Genomic DNA, 14,372 nt, shown 5'->3' with positions numbered 1-14,372 from the left:
AAGAAGCTGCAAATCTATTATGTGCAACTTGCTATTCCTTTTAAATATAATAAAGTTATTATGTAACTTTCTTCCCCCACACTTTTTCTTCCCTCCCTCCCCCTGCCCTAGAGATGCCTAAGACATAAATGTGTATTAGATATGTAAAATCATTTTATACATACTTTTATTTATCAGTTCTTTCTCTACATGCAGATAGTGTCTTCCTTCATATATCCTTTGTAGTTAATTTAGGTATTTATCATAATGATGAGTATTTATCAAAATGACTTAGTCCCTCAATGTTGTTCTTAAAAAATTATTGTTTACCATATACAATGTTCTCTTGGTTCTGCTCACTTTCCTCTTCATTATTTCATGCAACTCTATCCATGTTTTTTTCTAAGATTATTGAGCTCATCACTTGTTATAGTAGAATATTATTCTATCACAACCATATGCTACAACTTGTTTAGCCACTCCCCAATTGATAGGCATTTCCACAATTTCCAGTTCTTTGCCACCACAAAGAAATGCTATAAACATTTTAGAACACATAGTTTCTTTTTTTTCCCTAATCATCTATAGCAACAATCCAGCTAGCAGTTACTGTGGCTGTGTAAAACCAACCACAACCAGAACACAGAAGGCCACTAACACAGGTTCTTTTGATCTGCTTTACTAAGGAAAGTGACTTTAAGGGGTTAACAATCTCACTTTAATCACACATACATATATAACTCACTTAGTTCAGGAGGAAAAGCCAGCAACCTGAACTTCAGAGCAAATACAAATAAATTGCAGAGACAATATAGACAGACCAAATCACAATTCATGGTTACCAAAGAACCAATGGGTCTGGGTTAGCAAAACCAGGGGGCAGTTACAACGGCTTGCCCAAAGTCCCACACCACTCTTCCAGTGACTGAGAGCCCCCAAACACAACATCTGGGTTTCTTCAAAGCTAGGGGGCTCTTAACAATGGCTTCCCAGAGTCTCCACACCAACATTCCTCAAGTGAGTAAGAGCCCCAAACAAAATGCTAACTTCTGAGTTTTTATACTCTGTTCAGGGCTCAAAGGATTCACACCTAATCAGCAAAAGGGTGTGAGCCTGGGGCTTTACACCTACTTAGCAAAAGGGTGTGTGCCTGGAAGTTGCACCTGGTAAGACTATATCAAAGGCACTTAATTAGTTTAGCATTCTAAAACAGTAAAAATGTCCCACCTTAATTACCAATACATCATCTTGGGAAACATATGTAGTAGTGGTATTGCTGGGTCAAAGGGTATAGGCTGTTTAATAATTATTTAGGCATAATTCGAGATTGTTCTCCAAAATGGGTGGAACAATTCAGAATTCCACCAACAATGAATTAGTGTTCCGAATTTTTCTACATCCCCTATAACAAATCTGGAAGCTTGAAAGGATGGTGATACCTTCAACAGAAATGGTAAAATCAGGAAGAAGGAAAGGTTTGAGGGGTAAGAAAATTATTTTATTTTGGATATGTTAAACCTGAGATGTAAAATTCCAATAAGGAACTGATGATTCAGGACTGAAACCATGGGAGAGAATGGAGTTCCCTCTATAGATCTGTTAGTCATCTGTAAATGTTTCCAAGTACCTACCTTCATTCAAGCCAGAAAAAAAACCTCTAAGAAAACCATGGCTTCCTACTTCTTATCTGTTAATGTGCCCTTTATTATTATTATTATTTTAATTTTAGGTGTTCCTTCCAACCAAAAAAAAATATTCTTTCAGATTTCTGGATATCTGTCCCTATTTTGTCTCTTAACAACAACTATATTCAACTGGCAAATTGATCATGTTCCAAAAGTGTGTTGTTAATGCAATTGTTTAAAAGACGGAATGTATTTTCCAATCACAACAACAAAATAATTGGTTATTGAGTTTCAGGCCAATCCATGAATATTTGATATTTAACTCATAATGTAACTGAAAAAAGTCACAATAGCAGAAAATAATATTGCAACATTAGTAAATAAACTGAGCAGAAAACAATAAAACTAAATATGCAATGTAATTCAACCAACAAGTGTTCAGCGGACACTATGATGAGCTAAGCGAGGGGAATAAGAAATAGCTGTTTATCTCAAAGGCTTATACTTGAAGGAAAACAGTTTTAATTAAAGGGAAAGCTGGTAGATGAAAATTTTGTGCAGATTTTGAAGAAGAGGACTTATGGGATTTATAGGTTGATAACATTATTTCCTTTAGGAAAACTTATCTTGAAAAATGTGGTGATGATGGTGGAATGGTATCTACTACTCCTGGGTATTTTCCCTCATTTGTTTGTGTTCCCCTCTATTTGTGTATATCCCTAAAAAAGACTGCTAGGGGGTTAGGGATGGATATGTTGGGAAATGTAGGTGATATAAAAACAAAATACATCAATAAATATATATTAGCAAAGAAAAGAAAAGAAAGTCTCATATGCGAAGCCAGCCTGAGGTTTTGGACAGAGAAAACATGAAAAGGCTTGGCAATAATGCATTCTTGTTAATGACATCTCTAGGAATCATTACTGATACTCTTGACCATGCCTACAGCAGACATTACAGGTTAGACATAAATACTGGCCTTATAGAGGAGAGGCTCTGTGCCTCCCCCACAGGGTTTCCTTTAGTATTCATTTGGCCAGGATTATCATGGATTTTGCAGAAAGGAACCTCAGAGGCTAACAAATTCAACTTTATTCCCCAAATTAGGAAACTGAAGTGTAGGAAGGTTAAAACAAACTTGCCCAAGGGGCGGCTAAGTGAGTAGAGTACTGGCCCTGGAGTCAAGAGGACCTGAGTTCAAATCCAAATCTGACCACAGACACTTGACACACTTACTAGCTGTATAACCTTGGGCAAGTCATTTAACCCCAATTGCCCTCTCTTCCCCCTCAAAAAAAGTTTTAAAAAAACTTGCCCAAAGTCACCCAAGTAGTAACTGCAGCCTTTGAATACAAGTTCTCTGACCCCAAGCCTCTGTTCTTCTAGCTGTACCACATTTTAAATTAATGCCCATCCTGATGGAGATGACAGTTATAGAATTATTCAATTAATCAATATTTATTAAGTCCCTACTATGTGCAAGGCACCGTGCCAAGTGCTTGAATTATTCACAATTCAAAGCAGAATTTCTGATTGTTTGAGTATACTCTGTACAAGTATGATGAAGGCTTTATCTTGCCTGAGGTTTCCTTAACATTTCACACTGCTGGCCCCCACTTCTTCCTAGGTACTCTCTTTCTTATCTTGGTTTTTGTGACATTGCTATCTCTTGGTTTAGAGATGGAAGACGTGTGGCTGAGAGGTCATGATTTGCCCAGGGGCACACCTGGTAAGCATCTGAAACAGGTTCCAAAACCCAGGTCTACCTGTCTCCAAGCCTACCACTGTCTCCACTATGCCAGAACAAAAACCTGCAGTACACATAAAATCTTTGTCTAGCAAAATAAGGCAATGCCATGAATTTGCTGTGAATGGAAAGCAGTACATATACTGCTTTTAGTCACACTAATTATTTTCAATTATATATTGAAAAATTCTAACATTGATATTACTTTTGGGATAAAAGTGTTTTTTAGGGGGTTTGTTGAAGGTTTTTCTTTGAGGGGGGGAGTCAGGGTTTTTTTATGTGAGTAGTTCTTTTAAAATATTTCATACTGACACAGAAGAAACAGTACTTGAGATTGGGAAATGACCATAAAGGACAATTAATTCAATCTGTACCTTTACAAAATACATAAGCAAGTAATCATTTACTTAAAGACCTCCAGTGAACAATGACCCAGTGTTTTCCCCAGGCATCCTGTTGTACTTTTGGATACTTCTAATTACAAGAAATCATCAGGCCTAAATTTGATTGTATGCAACTTGTACTCATTTCTACCAGTTCTATGGCATCAGAATAAATCTAATCCCTCAAAAAGCTGAAGGCTAACGTTCCAGTCCCAATCCCCAAGGATTTTTCTTCTCCAGGATAAATATCAATGGTTACTTCAACCAACCTTCATAAAACATTATTAAGACCCTTCTAAGATCCTGGACATTTGCTTCTGGGTACTCTGCAATTTACCAATGTCCTTCCTTTGGAATAGTTAATTATTATTCCATGTGTGATTTTGCTTTACATTTAAAAGCATCTGAGGTCATTTTACAATTTAAATTTTTTAAGTCATGCATTGAACTGTATTCCAGTTAGCAGAAATAGACCCCATGTAGATTTCTGCCTTTCTTTTTCTTTCAATTGTTGATGATCTTGTAAGAGTAATCCATAACAAATACTCTGGTATACTCTAAGACTAAAACTTTTTTTCAGTTACAGCTTGGCCTAATGCACAAAATTTTCCCAGTGACTCATTCTGGGAAAACCATCCAGAAACACAGACCACAAATCACTAACTAGTCAACCATACCTCTGAGATCAAATTTTCTCAGCCTTCCAGAAAGTCACTTGTAAAATGATGATGATGATGATACTAATAGTAATTAATATTTACATAATGCTTTTCAAATTCAAATTTCTTCCACATATATTATCTCATTTAATCCTCACAACTCCATTAATTGACACAAATCAGTGTATTATTCCCACTTTGCAATTATGAAAACTGAAGTTGAGAAATTAAACTGTTCAAGATTAGGAACAAAGGTAAGACTAGATAACTAGGTCTTTTTTAGTGCTTGCCTAATATTCTTTCCCCTTAAGCTTAATTTTTTTGGGGGGGTGGAGAAGGAGGATTAGCCTGGGTGGGATGGAATGGGTAGAATAAGAGAACAAGAGTGATTAAAGGATAACAGATAAAGAGCTACACTGTAGAACTCAGAAGTTATCCAAGTCTCACCAAGTCATTTTAGAGGAGGAAAACATCATCTTTCAGTAAATTATGTGATAAATGTGATCATTTGTGTAATATTGCTTATGAATGTCTTCCTCTTCCCTACTAATGCCCACATGGAGAAAGTCCTCACTATATATGGTAGATTATTCTCAGAAAAAAAATGGATATAGATGGGAAAGTAGGCATATGGGTTGGAATTTTTTGATATTCTGATACTTTCCTTGGGAAGAGAAGTCTTCAGAAAATACTAATCCCAATTTTAGCTATTCTTCTGATAAAGTAATGTTAAAATAGGGTTACAGCTATATTTCATCTGGAACCTTGTTCAAAAAGTGATATGTCCTTCAGTCTCCACAACTGTCAAACAGATGCAGAGAAAAGCAGAAGGAAACTGAACATGGATTGAATCAGTACAGCTGAGCGTTGGTAGGCTTTCTCAGACAAACAGCTGTTTTTCTACTATCCTTGGCTCTCTCACACAAAGATTCTAGGCTCGCTCTCTACTAATCCAGGAAGGTTTCTCACTTTAACACAAGTGCAGTCTGCCATGGTTTGAATTAGTTTGTGCTCAGATACAAAATTCTGTGGTACAGTATCCACAGACTAGTACTGAGCACCCCAGAGAAAGCAGCCTTTTATGGACTAAAATTCTGGACCTTGGAAAGGCAGGAAAGAACGAGGTCTGTGGCTTCTAGTCTTCCAAAGCTTTCTAGACATATCCATCTGAGGTCGTTTGTCAGAGAGATCATTTTCAGAGTAACTTCCTGGCATTAGCTATTCTCTAAGACTCAACTTTGGGTAGAAAAAAAGAAGATATGTGGTTTTTTTTCCTTTCTTTCCAATTTTGCTTTCTCTGTCTATCCCTCCCTCTGCCTCTGTTCCTCACCCCTATAATTAATCTGCCACAGGTCTGTAACTAACAACTGTAGCTATGACTCTCCAAAGCACTACATCCTCCTTCATGTCTTTCATAATCCAACTGAATCAATAATGGGGCACTGCTCCCCGGCCAACGATTCTGATTTCAGACAACTTCTTAGTTGAAATTACTCTATTCACTCTTACAATTTAAGCATGTAGGGACGTAACAGGAAAGAGAAAAGGAATCTGTTTTGTAGTGTTGATGGGGTTCTTGATTATCCTCTGGGTCTTGTTAGGAGAGATCCCTAATGTTGCTGCCTAATGGTTTGACAGGAGGATCTGGAGTGAGGTTAGAAGGCATGTGACTAAAAGTCACTAGGGAAAGGAAAAGAAGAAACTGGCCCAACTAATTTCTCTGGCCAATCGGCCTCATACAAAGCTTTGGAGATCTGTCAACTTGAATATGGAAACTACAGCTAAAACTTCAAGGTGATGCCAGGGCACAGCTGCTCCCAATGCAGACTGGTAAGAATGAATCCATGGATAAAATGTTGGAAAACAGAGGCTTATAAAAACCTCATTAACTTGACAGTTTGACTACCAGAATACCTCATTCCTATACATTCCAGTATACACAAACCTTAACCTCACTAACTAGGCTTCTCTTCATTTATCATGAGTATCTCCTCTCTAGATTTTACCTACAATGCTAGAATAATAACATAAATAATAAATGTACATAGATATATATACATTCATGCCTGTATATATGTGTATACAAGTACACACATCACTTAGCTTCTGGCAGATCACATTCTCTCTCCTTACTACAAATGCAAAAGAAATGAAATGTGTCTTCCTGAAAATGTTAGATGTTAAATGTAACTTTACTTTCATGAAAGTCATACTTTGTCAATACTGACTAATTTCTACATAATACTACAACATATGCAAAAATGTACAGAAGAAAATTTCAAAATCTATTTCTTTTCTTCCAGACTTATCTGAACTGCACTAGATGAGATTTTTAGACTTAGATAAATATGTGAAAATGTTCAGGATTTCCAGGGTATACATGAATATATAATTTACATGATCTCTTCAAGAACTGTGCTCAACTGGAAAATAAAATAGAGTAATGACTGAATGGGTTTTATTCCACCCTTGGTTGGAATAGAAAGAAGACTGAATTTGGAGTGAGATTAGATTCAAATCCTAGATCTGCCACTTACTACCTGTGTAACTTTAAACAAGTCATTTTAAACCCTCTGAGCCTCAGTTCCTCATCTGTAAGATGAGACAGGAAAACTAAAGGATCTCTAAGGCATCTTCCAGGCAGCTAGGTAGTGAAGTGGATAGAGTGCCTGGCCTGGAATCAGGAAGACCTGAGTTCCACTGTGACCTCAGACACTAACTAGCTGTGTGACTCTGCTCAAGTCACTTAACTCTGTTGGCCTCAGTTTCCTCATCTATAAAATGAGCTGGAGAAGAAAATGGCAAACCATTCCAGTATCTTTGCCAATAAAACCCCAAATGGGGTCATAAAGAATGAGACATGAATGAAACAACTGAGCCACCACAACAAAAAAAAGCTTCTTCCAAATTCAAATCTATTATCCTCATCTTCTAGATTAAAGATTATAGGTGTATGGTACAGCACCAAATACCTACTAGTTGTATGATCCTGGGCAAGTCACTGAGCCGTATAAAAGGGGGATAATAGCACCTACCTCGCATGGTGTTGTGAGAATCAAATAAGGTCATATTTGTAAAGCATGTAGCACCGTAGCTGGTACAAAGCAGATGCTATGAAATCTTACTCTCCTCCCCCTGAGATATAGATAAAGATAGACATCTTCTCATTCTACTTATAGAGAGCGAGCCACCAAGAGTTGGCTTGGTAGAGAGGAAAGGAGCTGACTTCAGATGGGCAGAGCGTGGGAAGGAAAAAGTAAGGTAACCAAATTATTCCACTTGGACCAAGAAGTACTTTTGGTAAGGAGTCTGTGCAGACGGCATTCGTGAAGAGGGTGGGAGTGAGGGCCAACTTCCTGAAATGCTCCCCACACCCAGAAGGCACAAACAGGGTCAACACTGCAAAGGCCAGAAAAAGTGGCAAAACAAATGCCTTTGATTGTTTAAAACTTTGCTAACTACTAAATCCAATTTAATGCTTGAAGTCTAGTTTCATTTCTTCAGATTTTGCTTTTGCTTTTACCGAAAGACAACAAGACAAATTCCAATCAATTTCCTGCAAAATTATATTGGAGGTTTCCAAGATTCTACTGGTGTAGATTCATCTGCTACAAACAAAAACAAAGTGCTGATAATGAATGACAGCAATCCACTCTCCTGTAGCATCTAAGAAGAAGGGGTACTTATCTCATGATTAGAGATGTTAAATATAAACTCAGTAGAGAACACAAAAAATATCTTTAAATTATTTTAAAATCTGTGGAAACAGACCACCCTTAGCCCACAAAGCCTTAGTTTGAGATTCCTACTATATGAAAATTCTACTATAAATGCATTAACTTATCGATAGAATAAAATTACATGGTGGTTCTCTCTCCTCTCTATTCCAAAATCACAGACACTTGAGGAAATTATGGTAAAGTTGCCATGAAGATATATGTGCTTTCTCTCCAGCACTGTGTATATTGAACTGAATAATTTCCAGAACATTTTCTCCCAGTGGTAGAACAGGCAATGCAATTCAAAAAGCATTGATTAAAACTTTCGTTATATAAAAGGAATTGGGAATACAAAAACAGAAACATAAAACAAGATGACTTTTTTTGAGAGGAGGGCAAACAAACAAAAAAAGTTTCATGAGATGATTTCTGAAGTGGGATGGGAATCCCATCAGATGCAACAGTAAAGAGAGAATCCCAGGCATGATTGATACCTGGGGGGCTATGTGCTCAATTTGGTGGACATCAGGAAATAAGCCTTTTATACCCTTATTAATTGGTTAAAAGTTTTTTTATTTTAAAAATATCATTTGTTTTTGTTTTTTTTTCTTTTGCTGTCTAAATAAAAGGTTGTCTCATAGTACCTAAAAGGGAAGTCAGTGAAGCTTATTAGTATGTTACAAAAAAACATTTTAGTAAAGACACACACACAGACACACAGACACATACACACAGAGCTAGATGGAAGAGTAGATAGTGCCAGGCCTGGAGTCAGGAAGACTCATCTTCCTGACTTCAAATTTGGCCTCAGACACTTACTAGCTGTGTGACCCTGGGCAAGTCACCTAACCCTGGTTACCTCAGTTTCCTCATCTCTAAAATGAGCTGGAGAAGGAAATGACAAACTACTCCTGTATCTTTGCCAAGAAAACCCCAAATGGGATCATGAAGAGTCAGACATGACTGAAATGACCAAACAACAAAAATGTACTAAGAAGTATCTTGTAACATACCAATAAGCTCAATATGACTTGAGAATATATATATATAGAGAGAGTCACATTCCCAACAAGATTTGTTTTGATAATGCTAAAAAAAATTCATGAATTGCAGCTCTGTAATAGCAATGGTATTGACCCTGTTTGTATTTAAAATTCAAGAAATAACAGATAACCTTTATATTCTGGTCTATTCAAGATGACAGCACTGAATGTTTTACCTAAAAATGAAAGGAAACACTTATGAAGACAAAGAAAATATCTTGTTTACAGGCATGAACCAACATGTTGTTACATGATCCTTTGAACCAGACAAAACTTAACAGATGAAAGAAAAACTACTTTAGCCATCTCTGTCGGGGGAGGGAGGGAAGGGAAGAAAAAAAGAAAGAAATTTACAGGGAAAGTTTATTATATATTTTTAAAAATGTCAAGTTGTACATAATAGATTTGTAGTTTCATGTGCAATCACTTTTTTATTATATTATGATATGGAAATGCTTGTTTTATTCCATAAGTTAAAAATAAATAAAAGGCCCATCACTCAGGCCTGCCAGTGTGTGGTGGGTACTGCTGGCCCTTGGGGGGGGCGGGGCAAGGGGGAATTAAAGGAAAAAAAACTGCACGTGGAACCAATCCAGGGAACTCCCCCAGCACATCCAGTATCATGGCATCTGGAGTAGAAGTCTTGTGATTCCAGCTCCTGGGGCATGAGGCTGCCACCCTTCGAAACATGAACCAGCTCCTGGCAGAAGAGCGCTTCTGCAATGTCACCACTGTGGCCAACAGCCTCAAGTTCCAGGGCCACAAGGTAATCTTGGCAACCTGCTCCCCATTTCTTCGTGACCAGTTTCTCCTCAATCCCAGTTCAGAGCTACAGGTCTCACTAATGCACAGTGCCAGAATCATGGTAGACCTCCTCCACTCCTGCTATACTGGTGCTCTGGAGTTTGCTGTCCATGACATTGTCAACTACCTGACTGCTGCTTCCTATCTCCAAATGGAGCTTGTGGTAGAAAAATGTAGAAATTCGATGAGCCAATTCATTGAACCCAAGATTGGACTAAAAGAGGATGGAATTAGTGGAGGGATTGGATTGAATTGACTGGGCTCAGCTCTACCAAGTCACTCCTCCCACCTGCTCAAACCCCAAAGCCAGCTCCCAAACCCCGCTACCACCTCCTCCACCTCCTCTTCTCCGACTAGTGAAGCTAGAATTTCCCCTCAATGAGGATCTTGAGCTAAAGGCAGAAGAAGAGGAAGAGGATGAAGAAGAGGATGTGTCAGATATCTGCATTGTCAACGTGGAATCAGCATTGGAAGTGGCACAGAGGCTTAAGCCCCCTGAAGGCATTGAGGGGAGCCTTGGTCTTGGGCGGAGCCTTGGTCTTGGAGGGAGCCTTGGTCTTGGAGGGAGCCTTGGTCTTGGGGGGAGCCTTGGACTTGGAGGGAGCCTTGGTCTTGGGGGGAGCCTTGGTCTTGAAGGGAGCCTTGGTCTTGGGGGGAACCTTAGCTTTGGAATGGGTCTTGGCCTTGGGGGAAGTAGTGGACTCCTCATCAATGAAGTTGGAGAAACTATTGATGTCCCTGATGATAGCACAGCCCCCCAGGGGGTGGTGATGGCCTGCTATAGCCTTATAGAAGACACAGAAGGGCAGGGTCTGTTGCTGTTTCCTGGAGGTCAAGTAGGGGAGGGCATTACCCTTGGGCTGGGAGATGAAGCCCTAGCAGCAGCCACTGTGTCCTGGAGTAGTGGAGTTAGTGGGAGTTATGGGGGCGTAAGGAGTCCTATACCAGGGGGGCTCCCCAGTGGGAAATCCACTAAAAAACATCAAGTGTACCAAGTGCCCAGAAGTGTTTCAGGGTATGGAAAAACTTGTGTTCCACATGAGAGCCCAGCACTTCATCTTTATGTGCCCTCACTGTGGGAACCAGTTCAACCATAGCAGCAACCTCAACCGTCACATAACATCTACCAAGGTGTCAAGTCACACTCCTGTGGTATTTGTGGCAAATGCTTCACACAGAATTCTACCCTACATGACCACCTCAACCTTCACTCTGGGGCTCGACCCTACCATTGTTCTTACTGTGATGTGCATTTTGCCCATAAACCTGCCATTCGATGCCACCTCAAAGAGCAGCATGGCAAGACTACGGCAGAGAATGTCCTTGATGCCAGTGTGTCAGAGCTCAATGCCCTCCTCCACTAGCTGTAGGAGGGATAATAACTAGGGGAGGGTGTGATGTGAGGTGAGGAGATCCTCTTTCCCCAAGGGGAGGAAGTTTGAAGGGGGAAAAGGCTTTTTTTTTGTTTCCAGGAGAATTGACATACATCTTGGGATTAAAGGCAGAGGTATTACAAAAGAACAGCTGCTCAGGTCTTCCTCAGGGAATAAGAAGGGGTTAGACCTTGCTGGGGGGACTGACAAACCTTTCCTTGGGATGATGAGGAAAGAAAAGTTTCCTGTATTCTAGAATAAAGGGCCCAGGAAGAGGGAAGGCTCTTTTCTGGAATAGGTAGATTATCGGGGTGAGAATGGTATTTAGGGCATAAGTAGTAAAAAGGGGGATTTACAGGAGAAGATGGTTTTATCATAGGTTAAGAAAGCTATAGAAAAGACAACTCAGTTCAGGTAGGGTGGGTGGGAATTGGGAGGGAATCTTACCAAAACTATACCTATCCTGGGTGGGAATAGAACAGGCAAAACCTCTTAAATTTTTGGGAAAGCAACTATTATGAGGAAAAAGTTATCAAGTCCCAGGGGGAAAGGGTAGAGAATGTCTTTTTTGCATGTTAGGGAGGAGGGGAGGAGGGACTGAGACAGGCCTTTTGTTTCAGTGGATAAAAAGCGACAAAAATGAAAGAAAAAGGGAGAAGAATGGAAGCAGACTAGAAAACAAATAGAGGTAAAAGAAGGAGGAAAGTCAGAAGTAGTAAGGATTGGGGAGGGGTCATGGGGAAAAGAGGAAAATACCTAGAAGAAAGGGCTCTTGAGAAGGGGAGGGGAGAAACAGGGGAGGGAAAGGGTGTGGTAGAGACATAACTGTATTTTTTAAGGAAACAGACATATTTTTCAGGAGTTTTCTGGAATCTGAGGTCTCAGTTTCTGCTTTTATTTTTCACAAAAAAGGTTGTTTTTCTTTAAAAAATATAAATATAAATAAAAGAAAAGAAAGAAAGAGAAATACTTTAATGAAGTGTATTGATTCATGCTCTCCTCGTCACCCTCTCCTCCCAAATGATATTCCCTTACATTCTCTAATTCTGTTGAACTTTCCCAATCACCCAGGCTGGAAACCTTTCACTTTCTTCTCTCCTTCAACCACTCCATCCAAGTAGTTGCCAAGTCTCATTAATTCTGCCTCCACAATATCCCTGTTCCCACTTTCCTACTTTCGTTTAATCAACGATTCTAATTCAAGTTATCACTTTTCACCTGAACTATTTTAACAACCTGATATAGTAATTAGTCTTCTGCCTCTAGTCTCTCCCCTCTTCAATTCCTACTCCAGACTGCTGCCTACTTCAATTTCTTAATAGACTATTTTTAATTGTGTCACTCTTTTGCTCAAAAAGTGTCAGTAATTTGCCTATAGAATATACTATTAAAAAAAGACCTTCTCATGGGATTTAAGACCCTCCAAAATCTAGTCTTAAACTGTTAGCCGTATTTCACATGACTCTCCTTCATTTATTCTCCATTCCAATCAAAACGGACTATTCGCTTTCTCCCATAATAACAGAAATTATTCCTTTTCATTCACATTAAAATAGTCTTCCTTTATTTCTTCAAAATTACAATTCCGGTGTCTTATGGTCTACTGACCCTGGAATGATGCATCCTATCATTTTCTATATGACTTGCCAATCAAATTAATAATCTGACCAAGTTGTTTGAACATGCTGATTAGCCAGTTCAGTCACAGTAATCAATCTGATAGCCATACTTTAAACAGTCTTTTCAGGGTAAAAAAAGATGGATTTGGAACATATCTGCAGAAGAGAGGAGATTCAATTCAATTCAGCAAACATTAATTACCTTCTATATGCAAAGGTCTGGCTACAAAGGAGTTTGCATTTTTCTGGAGGGGCACACCGTTTATACAAATGAATATGTACAATGTAATTTCAAGAGTGAGATAGTGCAAATAACCGGGGGAAGATAAGGAAGGATCAAGAAAGGACTTGAGGAAGTAGGAAGCTGTGCCTAAATTGTGGCTTCCATATAATCTAGAGATTCTACTAAGCAGAGATGAAGAAAGAGTGCTTTCCAGTCCTGGGGAAATCACTTTTGTAGGAGTGTTATGCATGTGGGGTGGCTAGGGGGCTGGTTCGACTGGAATGGACATTGCAGGTAGGAGGGAAACAACATGAAGACTAAAAAGATAAGTGAAACTTTGATCCTATAACAATCTATGTCCGTACATAGCAGCAGCTTTTCTCAAATAAAAAACGTACAGTACTCTAACATTAGGATTGATTACCAAATGCATTAAAAAGTAAGTTGCTCTACAGTTGATATGGGGTATTGCTAGATTTTATTTACGGCAAACAGAATGTGATAACCTACAACTTTTCATCTTTGATTATTTCACTTGGAACTATGTAACCTGGGAGAAGAGGTCGAAATCCAAGGTTGACCATTTACTACTTCCATAACCTTGGGCAGGTTGCTTACTCTCTCTAGGCCTCAGTTTCCTCCACTAATGAGAAGAGTTGGACTAGATGGCCCCTAAGTTCCTTCCAACTCTAAATCTATGATCCCATGCCCATTTTGGTTAAAATGGCTTTTCACACTCGACATTCATCTCTAATATTTTTATAGCCCCCATGGGTTAGTGAGAGCAGAAGCAGAACACAGAAGCTAATTGCCACTCTTCCAGTTAGCCTCTAGAATAGGCTTAACATGGTTGCCTAGATAAATGCCCTGTGGGCATTTGGTAGAGTCTGCCTAGAGGAAAAATAATTGAGTTCTAGTTAATTTACTGCCCTGAATACATTGTTAGCACCCAACCAATAATGAAAAGTCAGAGTGGAAAATTTCACCATTCTGAGAAAATGAGATGGATGAAGTACTGATTCCGAAGCTCTTGTGTGGAGATAAGTTGCTCTAAATTCTTGGGTCATTGCATAGCCTCAGTAATTGCTGCCATTAACTCTGCCAATCAATGTTTCTCAGGCAGAAGTGACTATAACATCATTTTCTGGCTAAAGGTTGATTACAAAAGCCTGATAAGCTCAGAGTTTTCATGAATCTC

The 14,372-nt window shown here is 39.0% G+C and overlaps 1 pseudogene; it reads left to right on the top strand.

Moving 5' to 3' along the window:
• Nucleotides 1–2,542: 2,542 nt before the first annotated feature.
• On the top strand, nt 2,543–11,323 carry LOC118842473 (annotated as a pseudogene).
• Nucleotides 11,324–14,372: the final 3,049 nt, after the last annotated feature.

Source organism: Trichosurus vulpecula, chromosome 3 (genome assembly GCF_011100635.1).
Source record: "Trichosurus vulpecula isolate mTriVul1 chromosome 3, mTriVul1.pri, whole genome shotgun sequence".
Classification (NCBI taxonomy): Eukaryota; Metazoa; Chordata; class Mammalia; order Diprotodontia; family Phalangeridae; genus Trichosurus; species Trichosurus vulpecula.
The sequence above is the reverse complement of the archived record's forward strand: the minus strand, read 5'-3'. Positions and strand labels throughout refer to the sequence as shown.